A 25,400-nucleotide genomic window follows, 5' to 3' on the forward strand; every position below is an offset into this window, starting at 1 on the left:
CACCTCGGCCAAAAACATTCACAGATTGCAAACCACACAACAATGCCCTCAGAGCCGCCATGAGCATCCCTAGAAGAGACCACATATCCCACGCCAGACGTGAAGCCCGGTGGCTCCAGGTCAAAGACCGCATTACTCTGAAAATCCTCACCATCACTCACAGGCGCATCAACAAAACCGCTCCAGCATACCTATCTGAAGCAATATCAAGGACCACATCCACTCGCCCCACCAGAGCTCAGTACACCAACCAGCTACACATACCTCACATAAAGAGAGCCACAGCGGGAGGTCTAGGCTGCTCCTATATTGCACCAAAACTCTGGAACTCACTCCCTGCCACCCTTAGAGCTGAAACTTCCATCTGTCTTCCGCAACAACCTCAAGGCCACTCCAACCAGCAAGTGGAGGACTGCCTCCTCCAAATCTACCATGTATATTTTAATATAACACAAATGTAATATAACTATATTGTAACCTGTATATACTGCTAATGACACTATATTGCAACCTGTATATATATTGCTAATGACCATGTAACTAAGTAAGCTTTGTACTGTAACAAGTGCCGCGATGTCCTCGGGCTGTTGTGTGCTATATAAATACGAATAAAACAAAGAAAGTTGGGTCGATTACTGTCAGGAAAGGTGATACCATGTCTCACCTTTAGGCACTCCCTCCTCAATCCCCTGAGGACCATCTAACCAGGTAGTCCTCCCTTGCTAGTCTGCCACCAGGGTCAGGATCCAAGAGCGATGGCCCTTCCCTGGCCACCTGTGTTGGAGATACCCAGGGAGTAAGGTGGGAGAAGCCTTTAGGTTTTTCACAGTACACTTGTGATCACTTTGATCCAGTAAGGTAGCATTAATAATCGTGCAACTGAAATTGTGAAGATCTGTCACACTTAATGCATTGGAGCTCCCACCAAGATCCTCTGCAATGATCCTTGTTGCGGCTGTTGGTGTATATTTTTGGTGTCTGTATATTTTGATAGGGGGACGTGGTCGCATATGTATCCTGTTTTATCCTGATCGAAATTGGTGCCTGGAAACCTTTTTTTTTTTTTTTTTTTTTCTTTTTTCTCCTGAAGTTGAAGCCCAGATTCCCTGCTTCCCAAGATGTCGGCCGGGAGATGTAGCTCCCCTGTGGGACTTGACCACTGGTGCGACCTATGGCTCGATGCCTGGTGAACACCAACTGGATTCTACAATGAAGGAAGTAAACCACTGATAAGTTGCGGTCTCCGGAGTGATGGCCGCTGCGAACCCTGGCACAACAGTCAGATGCCCGGGTTAAAAGCATCCCCCCCTCAGTGAGGCAGGGAAGTGGGACTAAGGTCCTGATCCACGCGGAATACTGTGTGCTGAGAAGCTGCCCATGGAATTTGGTTAACGACTGGAACGTAGCTTTGACACGCAGAGCTCCATCAATGAACGTTTGCCTGTGCATTGGATGCCACTTGGAATCTGAGTATTTCAACCAAAGTGGAGCAGCATTTAACATTGGCGGGTAAGGCGAGACCGCTAAATTGCATTGAAACTGCTGATCCACTGCATGCATGCGAGTCTGATGATAAACTGAGGTGTGGAGTATCCTTACTCATAAATACTTAAACTACATGATTGCTCCTAATGGTGTAGGTTGATTGAGGGGAGGAGCCTGGTTGAATGCTCTGCTGCTTGACAGACCAGGGACTTGACTATAGAAGAAGTAAGCCGTGAGAAGCTTCCATCTGCAATTCTACTGCAGATATGGCCATCTTGCCTATTGAGGCTGGAGGTGCTGCAATTGCTCCTGTAGTGCTATAGTACTAAAATCTGCTATACGGACTATGATCTTTGCAAGTGTCTCTTAACTAGCAGAGCTGAATTACACCAACTGTACTGGCCTACCTAATCTTGGGTACTGTTGAGATGCTTGTGCCTCCCCTCCAGCTGGCATTCTTGTAGCTACTTGTGACTTTTAAAGAGGTGCTTTGCGGCAACAGAACTTTAGGGTCCCTCATCAGAAACTGCAGTATATTTTGTGGCAATATACACAGTGGGTTACTTGATGTGCCTTGGAGTTGATCTGATTCTCTAATTGAGCCTCTCCTGCGATCAAAGAAAGGTTCTTTACCATTTCACTTGTTGCTTGACACACGCAGTAGATGTGATTTGCTGTAGTTTGGCACTGATGGTCTGCCACTAACAAGCTACCACCACTGCCTCATAGAATACTTTATTTGGCCATGTGTTTGTACATTTCACTAATTTGTGCCTTTTAGATATTGCTGAGATTGCGGTGACTTACAGCCCATACACTTCCTGCCAATATATCAACTACTAAACATAAGGACAGAAGCAGGGGCACAATTATGGAATCTTTTGCGCATCAGGCTAAACCACAAGATCCTGTCCCCACAGTAGCCATTGACACAAGGTGCCCAACCGTCTCAATCAGACCTGCAAGAGGGCAAAGTACTTGCGTCTATTGGATCATCTTTCGAGACCAGAATTGATGAGGTAAAAATGTCTAACTACTTCGGCATGATGTACGGACACTGGCTGAGAGGGTCACGACTGTGGAAGTACTGTTGAAGGACACTGCATCCACGACTGAGACCATGGAAGCCTGCAAAGCCACCCTGGAAAAGGGAGCCAAAGATGCAGAAGGTAGGTCCCGCAGGGATAATGTGAGTGTGCTGGGCATTCTCGACGGTACGGAGGGACCGGACCCACCTACCTATATAGAAAACCTTTTGCTTGCTACAGGAAATTTGGCCTGAGAAACTATTGCAAGGATTTGCAGTTGAGTGAGCCAATCGCTTCCTACAGAAGAAACTCCACCCCCTACCCCTCTGTGGAACTTTGGTTTGACAGCTTGAATCGTGCTATTTCGATATGAATCCTAGCCGCAACTTGAAAGTTAATAAATAGTGGAGGAAACGCTCTGCTACATGCTGGGAGGACTCTCCTAACCCCCCTCGCCTCCTCTCCTCCTTGGTTGATACCTGGCACCGCCCGGTTGACTGCCATTCGCTAGTACCCAATGACCCTACAGGGCCCTGCTGGTACGGGTACGATCGAACGGAATTTAACTGGGTGATGTTCAACCCCTTTCCTTAGGGAGGAGTTGTTTGGCTGTGCAATAGCCCAGTACCCAATGACCCTACTGTGTACGAGATGTCAAACTTGACAGGACTTTCCCTCCCCGTAATGGCCCGTCTTTGGCTACATGCACCCTGAACACAGCACTATCCGACTTTGACTTAGTGGATGTTTGGAGGGACCTACACCCAGTGACGAGGGGTTTTCCTTTTAGGCCTTCCCTCATAAATTACATACTACGATATACTATTTGTTGTTGTTGATGCAGGGCAGTTAATGGAATTAGTGCAACGCATCCAGGCCGAACGATATCTGACCAGTCACCTTTGGTGATAGTGTGTGGGGGAGAAAGGCCCCAACACCCTATTTCGGCTTGGCGTGTGCCTGTGGATACCCTGGGTGATTAACTTTTCAGAGACCAGTTGCAAGATATCTTGGTTAATTTCTGGTGGGAAAATATTGGCAGGGTTGGCAGTTGGGGTGTTATCTGGTAGACTATTAAAGGGGTGGTGAGGGGGAGGTTACTGCGGGGGGGTATTCGCAGAGTATTGCGGAAATACCTGGAAAACATGGAACACAAGATAGCTATGCTAGAGACCTTACACCCTGGACTAGAATCGACTTAGCTTGAACTCTATGTAGTTTGGTCTCAATGATCACAGGTGTGGGACCGCCTGTCCAAATATGACTATGCTACACAGGTAGCTGTATGCATGTAGAAGGAGATGGATCAGTGAAAATATTGGCCTTGTTATGCAAATCGGAGTGGCCGAGAACTTTGACTGCATTGCTACATGGTGAATGTGGAGCCTGTGGCGATCCCAAGCAGCTATTAATGATGATTTTACCCTATTCTATTCACAATTGTACAAAGATGACAATCTTGCCCCCCACCCTCCGCTCCCCCTTGATGGAATTGCTGAGGCACTATTACTGATTCAACTTCCAAAACCCGCTGTTGATCAAAGAACATTTCTGGATCATCCCCTTACATTGGAGGAATTGGGAGAAGTGATGGTATCCCTTCTACTAACCAGGCCCTGGGCAATGATAGTTTATCGGCCACATTTTCTAAGACATGTATATAATAACTTGGACCGACATTACTGAAGGTCTTCGAGTCTTGGAATAAGTGTATGTTCCCGGCCAGCATGTGGGAGACGCCGAGTATTCCTATGCCCAAACCCGGGAAACCTGCTGATGGATGTGACTCTGATCGCCCTTTGGCTATGCTAAATTGCGATATTAAAATTCTTACTACAGTGCTGGCTAAGCACCTTCGTAACGGTATCTCCTCTTTGATACATCCAGACCATGATTTGTCCCTTGTTGCAACACCACTTTAAACCTTTTCCGATTGCAACAATTATTGATCAAACCAATGACGACCCTTGGTGGTATCTCTTGACGCTGTTAAGGCATTTGATTCGATGTATAAAGAATGGATGGTTGCATGGTTTGGAGATGCTTTTATTATATGGGTTGTATTGCTTTATTCTTCCCTGACGGCTGGGGTGAAATCAGGCTGGTGGGTTTCAGTCCTGGGCCATACAAAGGGAACTCACCAGGGGTGTCCACTTTCCCCGATGCTATATATATTTGCATTGGAACCTCTGGCTGTATACTTACAGCAGGAATACCTGGAGGCTGGTATTTTGGCAGGAGGTAGCATCATGTTTTGTTGTATCTCTGTGAACCTCAACATAATCTGCATATCATACTGGATGTACTAAACTGATTTGCAGGGCTGTCTGGAATTTCTTTCAATAAACACAAATCTTGTCTTGTCCCCTTAGTGGGATCCACAGGAGAGCAGTGGGGACTTTACCTGATCTGAAAGTAAATTGGGAGATTAGACTTTTTTTGTGGTGCAATTGACGGCATAGGATGGCGCTTCTTATGCTGATCTTACAAGGACGCTGGGATAAAGATGCCAAACCTTGAGCTTTATTATTTAGCTGCGCATTTGAGCTTTCTGGTAAAATGGCTTGTCAGATGAATCTACATCAGAATCCTTATTGCTCCAACGTTGTTGAAACCTGCCCGAATAAAAGGGATCCTGTGGCTCCCAGAGAATTGCATTAATCCCCAACATTTACTTGTGAAATTGGGCAAACTAATATGAGCCAGAACATACCCTTATTCATCGCATGTCCCGCTCTTGGTTGATATAAACAAAGATAAGTCGGACTTGGCTGCAGCAAGATGCTGGGAAAACCTGGTTATCGCTATCTGGGGTAGGCGGGAGGGTTGGGGGGTGGGGTTGGCTGATATGTTTGAGAACGAAAAGTTCAGGGAATTGGAGAGCCTGTTACGGGAGGGTTTACCTAAAGGCCAGTCTCTATGATACATGAGATTGGTTAGGGTGGCTAAACCCCAATGGAAGAATTTGCCTGAGGAACCTGAGCTAAATGTGCTTGTGGCTCGGTTATGACTTGGACTGTGGTTGGAAACCAGTATCTAGACTGTATGTAGGCTTGCTAAATGCAACTTGCGTCAGGGATACTCAATTGAGGGTACGTTGGGGGAAAATGGTATTGGTTTGACACGTACTGATGATCCATGGGACCAAGCATTTATTCCCCCTCCCCCTCAACCCCCCCTAAAAAAGTCTCCCGGAATGCAAGATTTAGATTGCTGCAAATGAATGTGCTTCCTCACACTTGCATTTAAACCCAGCCACTCTAGTCTGGGTCATGCAAGTGTTGCATCAGCTTGCACCTGGTGTGCTGGAGAGGGGTCAGATTTGTTTCACATGTTCTGGGTTTGTATCCAAGTGTGTAGCGGCTGGGATTGTGAGATCATTGGTACCCACTTGAATGTTTGCTGGCGGTATATTCAAAACCTACTAAATTTAAACCTGTTATTACATTTATGGATATCGCTTGCATAACTGCAAAAAAACTTGTGGCTATGTCATGGAGACAAAAAAAATGGGCCCCCAGTTTAAGGTGTGGCGCAAGGACTTTTAGACCTGGTGTGAAGCAGAGACAAAGGCATGTTGGAGATCAAACAATGTGGGCGATAGTGTTTTAATACCACATTTGATGCATAGAAGTCACTCGCCTTTACAGTGTTCCATTCATCAGACAAGCCACCTTGAACATGCCTTCTCTTTTCCTTTTTCCTCCTTATATCATTGAAAAGAGTGAACAAATGTGGTTTTGACTCTGTGACCAGAACGTGGGTATTACTATAGCGCTCTGCTTTCCAAGTGAAAGTACCCATTAGAATGCTTCCTTCTGCATTGGATCTTGTGCAACTTGATGCAAGTGTAAGCCTTAGTTGTTTGAGAGTAGGTTATGTTTTGCATTGGATATGGTATGATGTTGCAATACATTGTGGTAGCACCTACGTAACTGCATGCTAATTATATGTATTGTACTAGAATGGTTAAGCCTGTACTTATCCCAAAAAACACAATGTCAAAAATAAACATGACTCTTCAACTAACTCCTGCATGAGATCATAATTCAGACCCTGCCTCCCACCACCCCTGATCTATATACCTTCTCGCCTCCTCCCACGGAATACTTACTCCCTCAACCCACTGACTAAACTACCATTTCGTACCCTACAGATGGGATGCCACACAACCAAAAGCAAACCAAACTACCACTGAAATAATTAACAAGCTGCTAATCTGTTTCACCAGCAGGGTAGTAGGATACCTTTTACATTTGACTACTTCTCCCCTCCCATTACAATTGCGCCATGTCTGCACCCAAACTAAACGAACATCTAAAACCTCACCCTTCCACTTTACACCACACTACTCCCCCCCCCCCAATGCTGTTGAACAAATACATTCTACCAAGCCTTCACGTATGCTGCACTCTTCAGCCATATCCTCCACACCACCCCCTACCCACAAGCGCCCACCTGTTATTGATGGGCAACACTGACCTAAGCACTCTTTCCAGTCGTTGGGCTCTCCACTTTTGTTTTCCTTTTTTCTCCTGCGAGTCACAAATGCTGTAGTGCCCTAGTATGCTTGCCTACTCTGAGCATGCAGCATTTTATGGCTGGCTAGTAGCTTGCAATTGAAATATTTACCCCTGCTCAGAATCTTTGGTTGTCAGCGAAATCTGGGATGAATGTCTATGTAAAATGTTGCCCAGGAGTATGTTTTCCTCAGATCACCAAAGAATAACCTGCCATAGGCGTGGGAGGAAACCAACATATTGTGCTAAGAAGCTTTATGCTGATCCAATTGGACCGCTAAACTTTCAGCTTCCTGAACCTCATGAATGGGACATCATGAATGTATTTATTTGTAATGTGCTGGGACAACACCCATAGGCATAGAAGCGCGGGGACAAGACAGGCAAGAACCAAATAAATAAGGGAAAAAATTCAGTTCACCAACTGGGAGAGTCCGGGGTGGAGTGAGTAAGCGAAAGGGCTACGTTTATTCAAATAGTGTCTTCAGCCTGCCCCTAAAAATTGACCTTTGGGTATGAATGCATGGGGCATAGAATGTTTGGATCCAGAGGAACTGAATCTGGGTTATTTCTTGGAAAACATAGATTTGCTCCTTGATGGCGATGATCCACTCCAGAAGAAAAGCTTACCCATGCAAAGCATCGTCGAGAGGAACCAAATACGTTCGGTTTTTATTTTTTTAGTGTGTTCCCTTCTGGATTGAGTCTGAAAAGAATTTGGCAAATCTGAACATTCTACGAAAGAGTACTGGAAGGTGAAACAATTGTGTATGAGCGTAATATAAATAAAATATCAATTCAATGCTGTGATCAAGATGTATGGATCAAATGAAGCAACTAATAAGTCTAAAAGCTTGATGAACAGTGCTCTTGCCTTCCTGAAATCCAGCTTGGAGTTTATTAAACCAGTCACCCATGCGTTTAACCACCCCAATAAGCCTTTCGCAAAGATTTTGTTTTTTCTTTCTATCGCATTCAAGAGGGAAATTGGGTGGTAATTAATGAGATGCTTCTCCCCCCCCCCTCCCCCCTGCCTTCTTACAGAGGGGAACAATTTTAGCTTGTGCCAGGAGTTAGGAACGTACTTGGTTGTAGCTATGGAGTTGAAAAGCCGCAAGAGATGAGGGGCCCAGACTAACTTCTTAAATTTGAAATAATCAGCCAGAATTCTCTCAGACTCTGGGGCTTTATTTGTTTGACCTTTTTATTGCTTCAATGATCTCGCGTAAGATGAACGTTGTTGGCACATATGGGTAGTCATGGCTTTTACTGGGTTTACCAAATGGGTCTTCAAATGCTTTTGTTTCTAAATAGAGCTTAACAAAGTAGTCATACCATGCTCTTTTGCTGGTGTTTCCCTGAATGATTCCATTTTACCCAGGGGACCCAAATGCAATAAGTTTCTGAAACTTGGCTTTTGTTCAACATTGCATCTAGGATTGCATCCCAAAGCGTTCAGCATACACTTTATTTTTTTACATTAATGGTTTGCTTATAATTGTGTCTTGCTTGACACAGATTCTCCCTTTCAACAATTTCTATGTTTTTCAAGCACCAAATAAGTTATTTTAGTAACTTGCATTCTTTATCATACCAGGGTGTTTTCCTAATGGTTTAGTGTATGACTAAGCTATGCGCTTTAGTGGCCCTTTTTTAGCGCAAGTTTGGGGAATGTGTTTATAATTGTAGGATCTTCTACACTCATTCCTGAAGTGACTTCCAGGGGAGCCAATATTCCCTCATAAATGCTTGGCAGGATTTGCTCTAAGCTTGGGCTGCATATTGCCTGTCCTGTGGTAGTGAGCACAATGATCCTATCATTCGTTATGATTTGTAAGAGGTAACCAAACCTATCTTAAGTTGCCTTCCATTTTAAACCTCAGGAACTTCTGATGTCCTTTTTGATTTTTAATGGGGATGTGAAAATAAGCATTTAAGATATAGTGATGCTTACCAGTCCCCTTCTCGGGACTCTAAGATGTCCAGAATCTTCACTCTTTGATGATTGGATTTAGAAATGACAAGTCCAGGATAGGTCTAAAGCCATCTGCAATGCAAAGAAATATTGCAGCCCTCTTTGATTTTGCAAGACTTTCTCAATGGCATCTACAGAAATGTTTTATGGGGGGGGGCACTCTTGTCAGAAGCAATGCAGATAAATTGAACTTAAGGTTAAAAAACTAATCCTGCTTGCTACCTAATTACCCCCTGTACATGCTACATCTTGCCATTTCTGAAAAAGCTGCATTATCTTGCCCTCTACTGGGGAGGAAAAGTGGTTCATAATGATAGCAGAGTTGGAAGAAGATTTAGCAGTCTTACTCGGCCTTCATTTTAGAGGTAATTACTTAATTATTATAGCAGCATTTAGTTTTGCACTGGTAGGTTGTATCAATGAATATACCCTGAAGGCCTGTATGAGATGAGGCAAAAGGTTTTACAGACTAAGAGGTAGTTTACAACAATCTAACTGCCCGAAGGTCAGATTTACATTGCTGCAATACCATGTCCATGTGAAGGGCATTGCGGGCTTCACGAAATGGCAGGTCGATTAATTTCTCATGCACATCACCTTTTTAGATTGGAGCTTCTCGAGTAAGCATGCCACTTGATTACTATTCGTTGGGGGGGGGGCATAATCCAGCTCATAAGTTGGTATGTGGAGGTCTCTATTGCAAGGTTCATCCCTCACCAATTTCGTGTTAACGGTCTGTAAAACTGTTCGTATTCTCCAAAATCTGAGCTAAGTAACATGTGACAATGAAGGTATCCCTAACATTACTCGGCCAAGTCCCAATTTTGTTAGCCCTTACCTATCTGGGCTCAGGTCTTACTCTTCTTGTCGAGAGTTAAAACCTTCCCTTTCCCAAGACTGCAGTGATGACTGCTGCTTTGGCAGGCCAATTGCAGTGAGCCACAGAAGAGTAATTCTTTAAGTCCTTTATCTGTAATGCAAGCCTTTGGAAAAGAATGACTGAGTAAAGCTTTTTCCAAGGTTGTTGAGCTGCACGTTCCAAAATAGTTGACTCTAGGTACCAAAGCAGCGTCCCTGGCTTCAGTTTGGAAAATCAACCATCCTGTAGACTTTTCAGGATGGACCAAACTAAAATCCTCTAAAGCCTTCAACATCATGCCTCTCAACTGCCCAGTAGGCATTATTGGCAGTGCTGCCTCAGTGGAGGATGTCAATGGATTAACCCCTTTAGGAGGAGCATAAGACACATTCGAAGGGATTGTGTCCTCCGACGTATTCCTCATCTTAGATATATCCTTCCAGCTCTGCTGGCCTCGGAAAATTTTTTCAGTAGAGGGCGCTGCGCGTTGACGTCCCTCGAGTCGATGTCCCTCGACAGCCGCCGTATCGACGCTCGACGTCATCCTGCCCATAAAGGCTGCGCGCAGCGTCCGTTGCTCAGTTCCGTTTTTCCGCGCTACTCGGTGCCTCGGAATACCGTTGCTCAGTTATTAGTTTAATAAATACTATTTACCTCGAGTTATTCGATACCGTACTCGATGGCTTCCTCGTCGGAACCGACAACTCCTCGATCCGGCTTCAAAAAATGTCGAGATTGTGGAAAAAAGATGTCGTTGACCGATCCTCACAGAATTTGTCTGTGGTGCTTGGGAGCCGAACACCATTGTTCGGAGTGCGAGGACTGTATGTCCATGACAGCTAAGGCCCTGAAGGAGCGTAGGGGGAAGCTGGAGAAAGGCAAGACTTTTAAAGCTTCTTCTTCGTCGACGAAGTCGAGACATTCGTCTCCTCGTCACCATTCACGCTCCAGGTCTCGGAGTGGGTCTCTTCACTCCTCGAGATCGAAACACTCGAAGAGGAGACGTCGAAGATCTCCTTCTCCGCCTTCCTCTTCCTCTGTTTCGCCAAAAAGAATCCCTTGCCCCACGAAACATAGTTCCCGGGCTGAATGGGAGGAATTCAGAAAAAATATGATGAGCGTCTTCGAGAACGCGGCCTTGACCCCCTCGAAGACTGCCGAGAGCGATGCTCTGGTCGAAAGACCCGAAGGTCAAAAACGCCGCGAGTCGCAGTACCCGGCGAAAGAAACCTCTCGAGTGCGTCTCGAACCCTCGAGTAGGACTATGACCTCCAAACCTTCCTCGAAGGTTCCGTCGACGCCGTCGACGACGGTTCCGTCGACGTCGATGTCTCCTACGCCGTTGTCGAGGAGACCTTCGACACACGGGTCTGTCGACTCGACGCCGGCCTCGACACCGGCGTCGACGCCGAGAAAAGTCACGATGTCCACACATCCAGTGACGATCCCCAGGCCCTCGACGGCGTCGATAGTGTCGAGTAGAATTCCAATTCTGTCGAGGTCCTCGAGGCCTCCACCTCTGTTTTCGACGCCACGCTCGAAGCCTTCGACGTCGGCGTCGACGACATCGACACTCTCGAGGCCAATTATGACAACGTCGGCACCCTCTGCCTTGGAAATGGGATTTACTCCCTTTATGAGTTCAGAACAATTGAGAACTATATCCTCAATTTTAGAAGAGGGTGATTTGTCTGAACAAGACACATTTGAGTTACAGGGACCTGTAACCCCGGTTAGAGAGGAATTTTCCTCTGAAGAGCGCAGATTAAAGGATCTTCATGATTCTTTAAATGAGGCAAGTGGGTTAGACACTTCCCCTGAGGTGGATTTTGCTAAACCAGACCCGGGGGAGCATGCTGAAACTCCCTACAGAGCCTTAATGGCCAGGATTACGGAGTTCATGGGGTGGTCTACACCTTCACAATCTTTTCAGCAAGATGACCTCACGGATATTCTTGATAAAGGCCCACAAGAAGATCCAGTGGTGCCCTTTCATAAAGCTCTTCAGAGAAAGATCATGACAAACTGGGAAACCCCAGATGTAATACCAGCAGTAAATAAAAAACTGTCTGCAAAATACAGGGTATCTTCCACAGACCCAGAGTTCTTGTCTAAACATCCATCCCCAGAAAGTCTGGTGGTACAAGCAGCATCCTCTACCGATGTCAAGACGGCTTATCCTACAATCCCACAGGATAGGGACGATAAAAAGTATGATGCTATGGCAAAGAAAGTCTTTTCAGCATGTAGCATGGCGTTAAAAGTCTGTTAATGCTACTTGCACCCTTGCTAGGTTCAGCCATACACTTTGGGAGTGTGCTTCTACAGCGGCTGACTGCATCCCGGAGGGAGAAGAAAGGGATGCGTTCCTGAATATTATACAGGACGGTAAAGACGCTATGTGCGAATCCCTCCAGACGGGCATTGATTCGGCTGACAGTATCAGCAGAGCAATGGCGGCAAGTACATCAACCAGGCGGTTCGCTTGGTTGAGAAAGTCGGGTTTTGCCCCAGATGTGCAAGCCAGGCTCTTGAACATGCCATTTGATGGCTCTTCTTTGTTCGGGAAAAAGGCGGATGACAGTTTAGAGAAACTGCAAACTTCAAAAGCAGCAGCAAAATCCCTAGGAGCTGCAATCCGTCAGACTCCTTTTCGTCCCACGGGAACCTCTGCGAGGGGCAAGTCCTTTCGCTTCTACTCCTCTTTCGGAAGAGGTAGAGGACGACCGACTCAAAGGGGTCAAAGAAGAACTACCCGAGGTGGACGGGGTAGATACTCTAAAGCCGCAGCAACAGCAGGTGCCTCTTTACCATCGGCATCTGCATCAGCCGCCCCAAAACCACTCTGAGGACTCCCCTCACAGGACACCTGTAGGAGGCAGGTTGACTCAACATCTGACGGTATGGCAGGCTATCACGTCGGATGCTTGGGCATTGGAAACAGTCGGCCAAGGTTACTGCCTGCCTTTCCTACGTACACCTCAGAGTCATCCACCGGGGATCAGCTCTCAGAAAGTTCCAGATCCGCTCCTCTTGCAGGAAATTTCAGACCTGCTAGAGAAAGGTGCCATAGAACCGGTACCTGTAGCGGAGAGGAACAAGGGCTGGTATTCCCCTTACTTTCTCATTCCGAAGAAAGACGGAGGACTGAGACCCATCTTGGACTTGCGAGAATTGAACAAATTCCTCAGAAAAGACAAATTCAAGATGGTCACTCTTTCTCAGATCCTCCAGGCCCTTCAGTTCCAGGACTGGTTGGTATCTCTGGACCTTCAGGACGCTTATTTCCATGTGCCTATCCATCTCAAACACAGGAAATACCTGAGGTTCGCAATTGGCAACTCTCACTATCAATTTCGAGTACTGCCATTTGGGCTGACCTCCGCCCCGAGGGTTTTCACCAAGTTAATGTCGGTAGTGGCTGCAAGTCTAAGGAGGGAAGGGATTCACGTCTACCCCTACCTGGACGATTGGCTGATCAGGGCTGTTTCTCCGGAGCAAGCTCAGATCCTGCTAAATCACGTGTGCTACTCTCTTCACAAACTGGGCTTCTCCCTCAATTTAAAGAAGTCTCAAATGATACCATCGCAGAGACTCCAGTTCATAGGAGCGATCCTGGACACTTCCCTGGGAAAAGCCTCGCCACCAGAGGTGAGGGCTCAAGATATTCTACAGATGGTTACCAAGTTCCAACATGCCCAACATCTCCCAGCCTTCGACTTTTTGAGGTTGCTGGGCCTCATGGCATCCTGCATTTTCCTTGTGCCAGAGGCTCGCCTGAGAATGAGATCCCTCCAGTGGGCACTGAGGACTCAGTGGTCACAATTCTCAGGGAGAATGACAGATCTTCTTCAGGTTCCCGGCAGGGTGGCTCGAGACCTTCAGTGGTGGGCCTGTCAGGAGAACATTCTGAAAGGAGAACAGTTTTGGCAACCCTGGCCGGAGATAACAGTAGTCACGGATGCCTCACTCACGGGGTGGGGAGCCCACGCCAACGACTTGACCATCAGCGGTCGTTGGTCTCCATCGGAGTCCAGACTACACATCAACCTATTAGAGCTGAGAGCCATCAGACTTGCGTTGAAGGCTTTCCTGCCGGTTGTACAGGGGAAAAACGTCCTGATAATGACTGACAACACGGTGGCCATGCACTACCTCAACAAAAGAGGAGGCGTAGGATCACTACCCCTGTGCAGAGAGGCGATGCAGCTCTGGTATTGGGCAATCCAAGAAGGAATCTCTCTATCGGCAGTTCACCTAGCCGGAGAGAAGAACTTGACAGCGGACGCTCTGAGCAGGCAGAACACAGTCTCCCACGAGTGGGAACTAGCTCAGGAAGTCCTTCAAGAGATCTTCGCCCTTTGGGGAACCCCTCAGGTAGACCTGTTCGCCACCAGCCTAAACAGGAAATGCGACCTGTTCTGCTCAAGGGAATTTCCTCCGAGAGGAGCTCTGGGAGACGCATTCATAGTGGACTGGGAGTTTCCGCTTCTGTACGCGTTCCCACCGGTCCCTGTCATTCCTCAAATGATCAGGAGGTTGAGAAGATTCCGGCGAACCATGATCCTAATTGCCCCGGATTGGGCCAGGAGAATGTGGTACCCGGACCTTCTAGACTTGTCCATCTGCCCTCCAATTCGACTTCCGCTCAGAGAGAATCTTCTCTCTCAGAAGGGAGGTCAGGTTCTCCATCCGGACATCAAAACCCTCAACCTACACGCTTGGCTTCTGAACGGCTGAGGTACAAGGATTGGGACCTCCCTGATGATGTTATGGAGGTGTTGCTTTCGGCAAGGAGGCCAGCAACTAAGTCTTTATACCGCTGCCGTTGGAACAGATTTTGCAGCTGGTGTAGAGAACAGAATATCGACCCATTTTCATGTGGTACTCCAATGGTTTTGTCCTTCTTACTATATTTGGCAAATTCAGGCCTTCAAGTTGGTACCATTAAGGGCTATCTCGCAGCGCTATCTATCTTTAAGCGGACTGCGGAGGAGCCATCCTATTTCAAATTACCCTTGGTAATACAGTTTCTAAAGGGGTTAACCAATGTTTATCCCCCAAGACCATTCCAAGTTCCCCTATGGGATTTAAACTTAGTACTAACTTTCCTGATGGGTACACCTTTCGAACCTCTCCATTCTTGTTCGTTAAGATTCCTTACCCTTAAGACTGTTTTATTAACAGCACTCACATCTGCTAGAAGGGTGAACGAATTACAAGCTCTTTCTTGTAAACCCCCTCATACAATCTTTCACAAAGACAAGGTTGTCCTACAAGTGAAGCCTAATTTCCTCCCAAAGGTAGTTTCTGAGTTCCATATCTCTCAGAAGATTACCCTGCCATCTTTCTATCCTCCTCCTCACCCAGGGAAAGAGGAAGAGAGGTTACACAGACTAGACCCTAGGAGGGCTTTAAGTTTTTACATTAGTAGACTAACCAGGATAAGACAGGCAGACCAGCTATTTGTAGGTTACGCAGGTCACAAGCTGGGGTTACCTATAACTAAACAGACCATTTCCAGATGGATCATTCTAGCCATTCTGGAATGTTATAAACTGGCAGGGAAAGAGCCCCCTCAAAACCTTAGGGCTCATTCGACCAGAGGTATTGCAGCTTCATCGGCCCTCAAAAGAGGCGTGCCGGTTAAAGACATCTGTGCGGCCGCCACATGGTCGTCTGTCCATACCTTTTCACGTTTTTACAATCTGGATTCCTCCTCTAGTCAAGAGACTAGGTTTGGAAGGGCTGTACTACATTCTATTCATCAATATAAGACAGCGTGAAGTCAGTACTCCCTCCTCCGAATATAGAATACTGCTATGGGAGCCTATCTAAGATGAGGAATACGTCGGAGGACACAATCCCTTCGAAGAACAAGTTACTTCTTACCTTGTAACGTTCTTTCGACGGGATGTTCCTCCGACGTATTCCTCATCGACCCTCCCATCCATCCCCGTAGTTCTACTTCCCTTGTTGTTGCAGCTTACGCTCCTTCAGGGTGATTAGTCTAGTCCAAACAGTAATACTGTGGGCTTCAAAACGGAACTGAGCAACGGACGCTGCGCGCGGCCTTTATGGGCAGGATGACGTCGAGCGTCGATACGGCGGCTGTCGAGGGACATCGACTCGAGGGACGTCGACGCGCAGCGCCCTCTACTGAAAAATTTTTCCGAGGCCAGCAGAGCTGGAAGGATATATCTAAGATGAGGAATACGTCGGAGGAACATCCCGTCGAAAGAACGTTACAAGGTAAGAAGTAACTTGTTCTTTGGTGCAGAAGCTGATGGAGGAAGGACCACCACTTTATCTGTGGAGACTGGCTCTTGAGGCTGGGCTGAAGCAGGAGCTACTCTGACATTGACCACCATCAGTTGTGTTGCACTATACTTGTTGGTATAGTGCTGATTTTACCATTTTATTATAGTGTCAATGTGCTGTTAGTGGGAACGCCCTCGGAGGACTGATGTCCAGAGTGTTGGTGCCCAATTATGGTGCATTTGGCTGAAAAAGGCTTAGCAGGGCGGGCCAGTCTCCGGTAGAGTAGCGACCCATGTCAGACGAGTGGATGGGTGCTGAGGAGTAGGGTTCATGCTTGAATTTGTTGTAGGTGTGCACTGCATTATGCTGTCTGAGGTGTTGAAGCGTAGTCTTGTGTACTGGTGTAGGTATGCAAAGAGTTTTTGAACAGCACAACCACGTTTTTGTCAGTCATTGATGTATACTGATGTGTGTGGATAGCCATGCCTGAACCCAGCAAAGGGGTGTATTCTACTTACTGCCATTGATGGAGCTTTGTTGTTAGGGTGTCCATTCATGTATTTGGTTCAGTAATTCTATCCAAGGGCAGAAACCCAAAGAGCTGTTCTGAGTCCAATTAAGAGGTGATGAGTCTTCCAGTCTCTTCCATCCTCATATAACAATGACAAGACATTGGAAACCTGACGGAGCCCACCATAAAGCCTGGAAAGTGCTAGCGGTCAGAGGCTGGTCTGGCAAAGCCTTGTTGTTAATGCACATTTATATTAGTTGTGAACTGAATTTTGGTTCAGAAGGTTTGTTACAAAAGGCTGAGGAGACCACACCAGGACTGGTGGAAAAATCTGGAAAGCAAGGAGTTTGATTGAGTGGGTCTCCTGAAAGGATTCAGCTCCCTCTCCTTGGGCATGGCCATCTCGGAATTCTCCAGAATAGTAAATAGATGGTCCAATCGCATACCAGAATTGCAGATTCAGCTGGTAATAGACTGGTCGACTGCCATGCTTCCTTTTACTTGTTTGGTGTACGTGCAGAGCTTCAACAGCAGCTGAAAATGTTCTGCTAAGAAGCACCGGGGAATTATACATGGCTACAGAGCCTCTGGTACAAAAGCACTAGATGTATGTGTGAGATGGTGGTGTTCGACCTCCAAATGGACCTCTGGTGCCACCCCTTCCTGTAAGGGATATTTCACTGGAACCTGGTCAAACCCTATGCCCGTCTTCATTTACCTCAGTCTGTCCTGAAAGGACTGGCATTGGTCACACACTGCACACTGGTAGGTCTAGAAGATGCATCTGCGCTGTGTGCCAAAAAAGGTATATAAAACAAGGCCTCCTTTGTTTAGAAATGGGTGCAAAAACACCAAAGAATTTCGAAAAAGCACTTGTAAAAGGACACAAGTGGTAGGTGGAAATGGGGCTTGGAAGTTGGGACATTTTAAGCTACTTCTATATGGGAAGGTTAAACTAGTGGGTGTAGTTTTTCTTTTATTTATAACGGGCGGGAACCAGAGGGCTTCAGGAGGTGCACAATGACGCACCAAGACATGCATTTAGTTCAGGACAAAGTCATGTTGTGTAGGTTATAGGTCATGCTAAGTACGTGTTTAGCTGAAGAGTAGTGTTTTTAGTGCAGACCGGAAAGAATCCAGATTGCTGTTCATTCGTAAAGCTAGAGGCCGGGAGTTCCACTGCCGGGTAGCCTGGGCTGGAAAAGCCATTCCTAGCCCTCTTGCACTTATCACTTTGGGTCTATTTCCAAGTGCCCTATTTTCTGAGCGCAATGCCCAATTGGCTTCTGAGGCATGACAAGTTCCTTCAGGTAGATGGAAGACTTTCCACAAAGATATCTGTGCATGATTGTAGCCGACTTGAAAACGATTCTGGCCTGTATCGGTAGCCAGTGTAGGGATTGTCTGTGCAAAAAGAAATCTAGCAGTACCCGGTTCGCCTGTAACCGTAAGAACATCTGCCTGCTCTCTGCTCACTTTTGTGTTTGTTTCATTTTTGCAGCCTGTCTGTAAAAGCGCCACAATGCCTACGGGCCGCCTTGTGCGCTTTATGAATGTTGAAAATAAATGCTGTCGATGCGAGATTCCTTTGCAGATGTGGATAGCATCATTTTGAAGGACCTGAAGCTAAGGATACATTGTTGATCCGCCCTTATCAGTAGTGAATTGCAATAATCTAGGTGGGAGAGAATGATTGCCCGAGCAATTGAAGAGCAGTTTACCTCTGAAATTAATGGTTTAATGTTTTTTTAGATGGCGAGGACAATTGCTTGAGGTATAATTGACCTGAGATTTATAAGTGAGTCTAGGAATACCACCAACGTCTTAACATTTTCTGAAATCGCTATGATGCCGAAACCAGAGTATTCCTTCCCCAGTTTAGCTCTGGCAGTTGTTCCAAACATCAGTTTGGTTTTCCCCTCATTTTGGCAAAACCAATTTTTAGACATCCTTTGATCATAACAAAAAGGGAGTTAAGTTTGGTGGTGTCGGCATCATAGTATCCACTGATTTCCATGGTTAACTGTGTTTTGTCCCCATAAAGACCCCTGCTCCTTTAGTAGGCTGCACAGAGATCTGATGTATAGGTTAAACAATGTGGGTGATATGCAAGCTACCTGTGTCTGAGTTGGTGATTTAGCATCTTTTGGATCTAATGCAACCTTCAGCAGCGGAGTTGTAGTGACAGTTTTGATGGATTCAGGGACAGACGTTAACAAGCCTGGTAAAGAACTGGATGAAGATGTTCTTATTGTTGAGGAACGTTTTTGGCCGGAAGTATATTTTCTGGGCAGGAAAATGGTTCACATACTGGGGTTCCACATCGACTTTTTCTGTTGCTGAGAATGTTATTGAGGCCCTTGCACCGAGAGAAATGGCTGTATTGTTTGCTTATTGTTGGCCTGATTTGCAAGCAGGAAGTATGACATTTAATTTCAATTGGCTTAAAAACTGCTTTATTGGAATTGTCACAGTATAGCATTAATACTTTTACAGTAGTGCACCAATGCATATTTGCTGATCAACGAACATCACGTGTTACTACATACATATTGCACCTTTTGTTGAACTAATGGAAGATACACCACCTTAAGGTTTAATTGACTAGGAGCCCCTTTACTAAGTATTAAGTTTGTATTTACACTTCGTAAATTATAAACTGAGTTGGGATAGGAGTGCTAACATCTGAAGTTTAAATGGACTGAATAGCCATAAATATTCAAATATTTTTCCATCAATCTCTTTACCTAGATAAAACCCTACAATCCTCTGCATTGTTCGTGTCGTCTATTTTATGTGTATTTCTTTGCCCAAAGGGCATTGTGATATTGGGGTATCACAAGTAAATGTAGTGTGACCAATCTGATGGAGTTTTCACTAATCCCCTGCTGGTAACCTCCCATCTGACCAGGGGATGGCAGCCGCTACTTGATCCTGACCCTGGGGGCAGCTATATGAGGGGGATTAGATGGGAGGAGACAGCCTCTGGGGAGACATGATCTCCCCCCCCCCCCCTCCCACCGCCCCCAATGTCATGTTCCCTTAGATAACCTCCCAAGGTCTGAAACCTTGATGGACTATTGTCCTGCATCTAGTCTTTTACCTGTGAATAACAAGGAAACCCCCATATAAACCAACTTTGCCAACCTGATGGAATCCCCTTTGACAACTCAACTTATCCATAAAAACCTTTTTGTTTATTCAAAGTCCATCAATTGTCACTAATGGACTACGGTTCACAGAATCCTCAATGCTGGGTTGAAGAAGACAATGGAGTAAGATCAGTGCTCGACAAGTGTTATGTTTCCCGACACACGCCCGGGAAATTTAAGCAGCTCCAATGGAGAGACATTAACAGCTGCTGTAGCTACTGGAAAGCGAGAGCTGGGAACAGAAGAGCTGGAACCAGCGTAGAGAAGACGAGCAGCTTGCCGAAAGGCTGCAAAGCGAAGGACCGCCAGGAACTGGTAAGGGACTCCTGGGTGTTCGCAGACTGGGAAAGCAGCACAGCGCTTACCGACGCTAAGGGGGAAAGCAGGCATGTCCAGCAGAAGCTGGGGAGACTGTCATGATCTCTGCTTCCAAAAGATCAGGACTTGCCCGACTCCCTTGGAAGCAGACCCATAACCCCGGTTCCGAGTGCCAGCCAGTCCCAATTGGGACCTTTTGGACCCTGTCCTGGCGCCAGTGGCACCAGGCTTATAAAGATGCCCAGTCCCAGCGCTGGAAGTGCCGGGCTCATAATGCTTGGGTGGACTTACCTGCAGCAGACCATGCTGCTTACTTACCTGCCAGTTGAACCCCTGATCCTCTTCTGTTTGGGACTACTTTTCCTATTGGGTGGGGCAGGAGCCACTCCCTAGGTTCAGAACACTGGAACTCTTCTGGAAAGCAGGAACTCTTTTCTTACCTGGGCGTGGCTGTGGAAGGAGACACCTAAGCACTACAGGAGGCTATTTAAACCACACCCGATGGATGAATCTTGCTTTGCGTTATTCTGCATTCTCTGCAGCAGAACGCTCATCGTGTCTTCTGCTTCTGATCCTGGGCCTAAGGGAACAAAGGCTTACCATCCTGGAATCCAGTCTTCAGCAGCACCTGTAAAGACAAAGAAAGAACAGGTTAGCACTACGGTCTTCAGTGGCAGCGCATCTCTTACCTGGTCCATCGGCTGTCACCAACGCCTCGCACTGCATTCCGGCATCTGAAAGACAAAGGCTTACCTACTCTTCGCATGCTCCGGAGGTCTTCGCACTGCATTCCGGCATCTGAAAGACAAAAGCTTACCAGCTCTTCGCACGCTCCGGAGGCCTTCGGCGCTGCATCCCGCATCTGAAAGACAAAAGAAGGTGCGTTTAAAGACATTGGGCAACTTTATTACTCACGTGACCTTACTCCTTCCCACGCCGAATCCAGTGGGTATTCCAGCACCCTTCAGCTTCTCTAAAGCTCCAAACTTGTACTTGCAAGATAAAAGGGACAGTTAGTGCGCATCGTGAAGCAGGCTACAAGCGCTTACTTACGTGCTTCCAGGCGCTTCTATTCCTCACGCGGGTTCGATCCTCAACTCTCATCAGCCCGCCATCCGCCATCGCCGGAACCCTGCAAAACAAGAGATATCATTACAAAAGACTTTTAAGACATTTGAAGTGCCCAGAATTTACCGTTCGTGCAGTTAACGACGGACAGCAGTCCTCTGAGGTCAAGAGGCCTGCACCCTTATCCAGTGAAGAAACTGGTTACGGCACCCTGCCCCGAGGCAGATGGAGAGCTCGGCGTTCACTTACCTAAGGTGAGGGTGTTAACCTTTGGGGTTCTACAGGAGAAGAGAAAGGGAAGAGGAGAGAGGCACCCAATAACCCCAGTTCATTAATCCCATATTTTCTATCTGCAGACATCTTACTCTTCGAGTCAGACATACAGTGCAGAGGTCCAGCCCAAAGAGCCAACCGTGTGTTACACATCACCTTTGAAGATACGGCATTCACCCAGTCAAGACCGGCGCCTCTGCGGGAATCAGGTGAGCGTTACAGAGACCGGCAATCTAAGAGCCGGTGGCCGCGATGAGAAAGCAGGCTGGAATCCTTAATTTGCAGACCATGAGAGAGAATTGATGCCAACAAAGACCAGTGAGTCCATCCGGATGCAGAGGACACCAGGGCACATCGGCGAGCACGCCGAGTGCAAACCTATGGAAGGCAATTTAGACACAGTATGGACATTGAAAAGGGAGAATTTGTAAATTGCAACTAACCCCTCTACTAATGTGTGGATGTGCAAAGTCAAAACATTTAAAGAACAGTGGGTGGATAACCTATCTCAAGGATGTGTTCTCCAACCTTGTATGCAAGGGCTTGTGGGAGTGGGCAAAGGCTCCAATTGCGTCAAATGTCCTGGCGGGAGAGTATACCAGGCAATTGAAAAGGATTGTGTTAAACAAGAAAGAAGAAACCAATATTGTAAAACCAAACAGTTTTTGGCTAGAAGTGTGGTTGTTGGCCTAGTGCGGCCCAAATAACGTGTGTGTGTTTAAAAAAAAAAAAAAAAAAAAGCTCAAGGAGCAGGGAAGAATCCTGGGGTAGGGGACTACCGCTGGAACCAAGTACCTTCTACTCAGAGTAACTTTTTGTTTGAATCACTTATTCTTTATGAATAGATTTTCCGACTTTCTCAAGGCTAGATGTTTCCCTTTTGACTTTTTTAGTATAGTTTGTAGTGTGAGGATCAGAATAGAACGTTTTTGACGCTGGACAGTTTTTTTTAAAAAAAACATTTTTTTTGTTTGGCATCCTGACTGAGACCAATCCTTAGTTTTTCGTTTATTTCGATTCCTCTTGGAGCAGGGCCAGAGGCCTCTTCACAACTCATTTTCTTTGAATAAAAGGCTTAACCAAAAACATGGCTAACCTGTGTCTGACTTTCATTTCCGACTCCTTGCAACGGCCACAACCCATACTAAATCGTCTTTTTAATGGCGCATATGCCCCTCTAGGATTCTTGTCTCTGGCAGTAAACCAGGAGGTAACCCTGCAGATTTACAAGTGTTGTATATACTTGTTAACCCTTTTTGTTATTAATTTGTGCCAAGACAAATACTCCATGGGGCCAAATATGGTGTTTGCTTTTATTTGTAAATAGTTCTTGACCAGGAACTACAGACCTTCCTAAAAAAAAAAAAATCTGGTATTGCATAGTCTCTTCTTTTTTCAGCTAAGATCTTGGATTACACCTTAACAGTTCTTTTAATTGCGGCATGGGGTGGTTGTGCAATGGCGCACATGTGGCTTCTGTGAGAAACCAGAGGATGTCTCACCCTCCAGTCCCCAGGGATTTCGCTCTCTATCAGGTGGCCAGGGCACACCCATCGCTTTTGGATCCAGACCCTGGGGGTGGACCGGTGCGGGAGAATCACCTAGGTGAGGTCTTCTGGGTGTAGGGGTCGGACAGCCAATGGTGAGACATGGTAGCCACCCTTATTTTGTTTATAGAACCCATCCTATATTTTAGGATGCTCCAAGATCCCAACTACCCGCCCCCGTCCACCCCCCCACTTAATGCATACCCGGATACCAGTTGGCTCTCCTCGAATGAATTAAAGGCAACTTATAAAGACACTCTGAGCAAGGCAGAACACGAGAATGAGCAGAACTTCCGGGACTAAAGCGCGCCTTCTGGAGCAGAGCAACAGACCCAGGACGAGAGCAGTGGGCCAAAAACCCCAAGGTTTCCCTATTGGAAGTCGCGTCCTCCGACAGGCTGCGAAAGCTGCGTGGAGACGGCCAGATCCCACAAGTGAAGATTGCATTGTGTTTCAAGGATGCCAATGATGCTCCTAGGTGAACCGCAGATTTGGGGAGGCGAGGTCAAGCCTGTGGTACTAACCTGCCCTAAAAAATCAGAAAAAGCCAAACAAAAGGGCGCACACACAACCAGTGAGTTGGCAAGCGACCCGAGAGACCGGTGTGTGTTCAAGTGAATGAAGTAGCAACATCGTGCAGGAAACTGCGGAAGCGGATGGGAGAATGGTTATGCTGAGGGGACTGGTAGAGAACAGGGAGATATGCATTGTGAACACTTATGCCCCCAATCAGAATACGGCAACATATTTCAGAACCCTGAGTACTAACCTTAGCATGTGTATGGGGAGTGCGGTGATCTGGGGTGGGGATTTTAACTGTGTACTGAACCCTAGGGTGGACAGATCAGATCGGAAGTTTGATAGACCTGCCCCGGCGGCAAAAGCGCTGCAGACCTTGCTAGATGACTTTGGTCTGGCGGATGTGTGGAGAATGAAATACCCCAGAGAAAGGCATTACTCGCACTATTCTGCCCCGCAACAGTTGCATACGAGGCTGGACTATGTCTTCGCCACATCCGAAATAATGATGGAGATGGTGCAGGCTGAATATAAGGCGAGGGTCCTGTCGGACCACTCGCCCTTGGTTATTGGCTGGCAATACTGCCCCCCAAGAGCGAGGATCCCGACATGGCGTCTCCGGGCAGAGGCGCTTAAAGACCCCCTTTTTAGGGAAGACATAAGGGAGGAGATTATAAACTACTTTGAGGTGAATATGGGTAGCATGGACTCAGCGAGCACGCTATAGGAAGCCTTTAAGGTGGTGATGCGGAGTCTAGCAATAGCAAAGTCCAAAAGCCTGCAGGGAGGAATCCTGGCCAATCTACAGGAAGCAGAAAGGGAATTGGAAAAGGCGCTGAAGGGGAGAGATGATACTGAAAGGGACATTGAGGTGATACTTAAGCTGCAGCAGACCTGTGCAGAGCAATGGGAAAGACTGTCATCTTAATTACAAAAAATATATAGAGGCACAGCATGCGGGTGGAGATAAAACAGGAAGGCTTTTGGCATGGTTAAACAAGAGCGAGATCCCCAGACCCACCATTAGGACGATAACAAGAGAAGATGGCAGTGTAGCCGACACCCAGGAGGAAGTAAATCAGGAATTTGCAAATTATTACAGGGGACTTTATGAAGATGGGGAGAGTAGCAGTTATGAAGAAATAAGATACACTAGAAGACATAGGTTTGCCTTAAGTAAGTGCAGAAGAGCGAGAGGAGCTGGATGCACCAATTACCTTGGAGGAGTTAGAAGAGATGGTGAGGCAGCTACCTACCAGTAAGACCCCGGGGGTGGACGGATTTCCAAGTGAGTTTTATAAAGTGTATAAAGCAGAAGTACTCCTGCCCCCCCCCCCCCCACCTCCCCCTGATGCTGGATATGCTAAATGAAGCGTTTGAGATGGGACGGCTGCCAGAGTCACTAAGAGAAGCGATCGTAGTACCGCTTCCCAAACCTAATAAGCCCGGACATAGCTGTGGCTCCTATAGACCATTGTCAATGCTGAACCAGGACAGCAAGAGATTGACGGATGTCCTGGCAAGCAGACTGCGTAGAGTCACTGGCAAACTAATACACCCCGACCAGATGGGCTGTGTCCCGAATAGGAACATTACTCATAATCATAGACGACTCCATCGGGTTATTGAATGGGGGGGGGTAAGAATGAGGGTGAAATGGCAATAGTGTCCCTAGACGCTGTGGATGCCTTTGACTGTCAAGTGGCCATGGCTGCTGGCAGCCTTGGAAGGCAATGGGATGGGGCCTGGATACAGAAGATGGGCAAAGATGCTATATAGCGAACCGTTGGCCAGAGTCAAAACGGGAGCAGTGATCTCCGAGAGATGGCAACTAAGCAGAGGGACCAGACAGGAGTGCCCGTGGTCCCCTATGCTGTACATATT

General features: G+C 46.7%; 1 protein-coding gene across 8 annotated transcripts in view; it reads left to right on the plus strand.

The window, feature by feature from the left end:
- LRWD1 (leucine rich repeats and WD repeat domain containing 1) overlaps positions 1 to 25,400 on the plus strand; it is a 730,516-nt gene that overhangs the window by 94,875 nt on the left and 610,241 nt on the right. The window contains exon 1 of one of the 8 annotated variants that reach the window (XM_069614966.1): positions 1,151 to 1,509. The exons of the other annotated variants lie outside the window; for them this stretch is intronic. The gene's annotated coding sequence lies outside the window, so the exon portion shown is untranslated. Of the gene's footprint in view, positions 1 to 1,150; positions 1,510 to 25,400 lie in introns of those variants that run through there. 8 annotated transcript variants of the gene reach the window in all.

This window comes from Ambystoma mexicanum, chromosome 9 (genome assembly GCF_040938575.1).
Source record: "Ambystoma mexicanum isolate Mex_15411 chromosome 9, UKY_AmexF1_1, whole genome shotgun sequence".
Lineage (NCBI taxonomy): Eukaryota > Metazoa > Chordata > Amphibia > Caudata > Ambystomatidae > Ambystoma > Ambystoma mexicanum.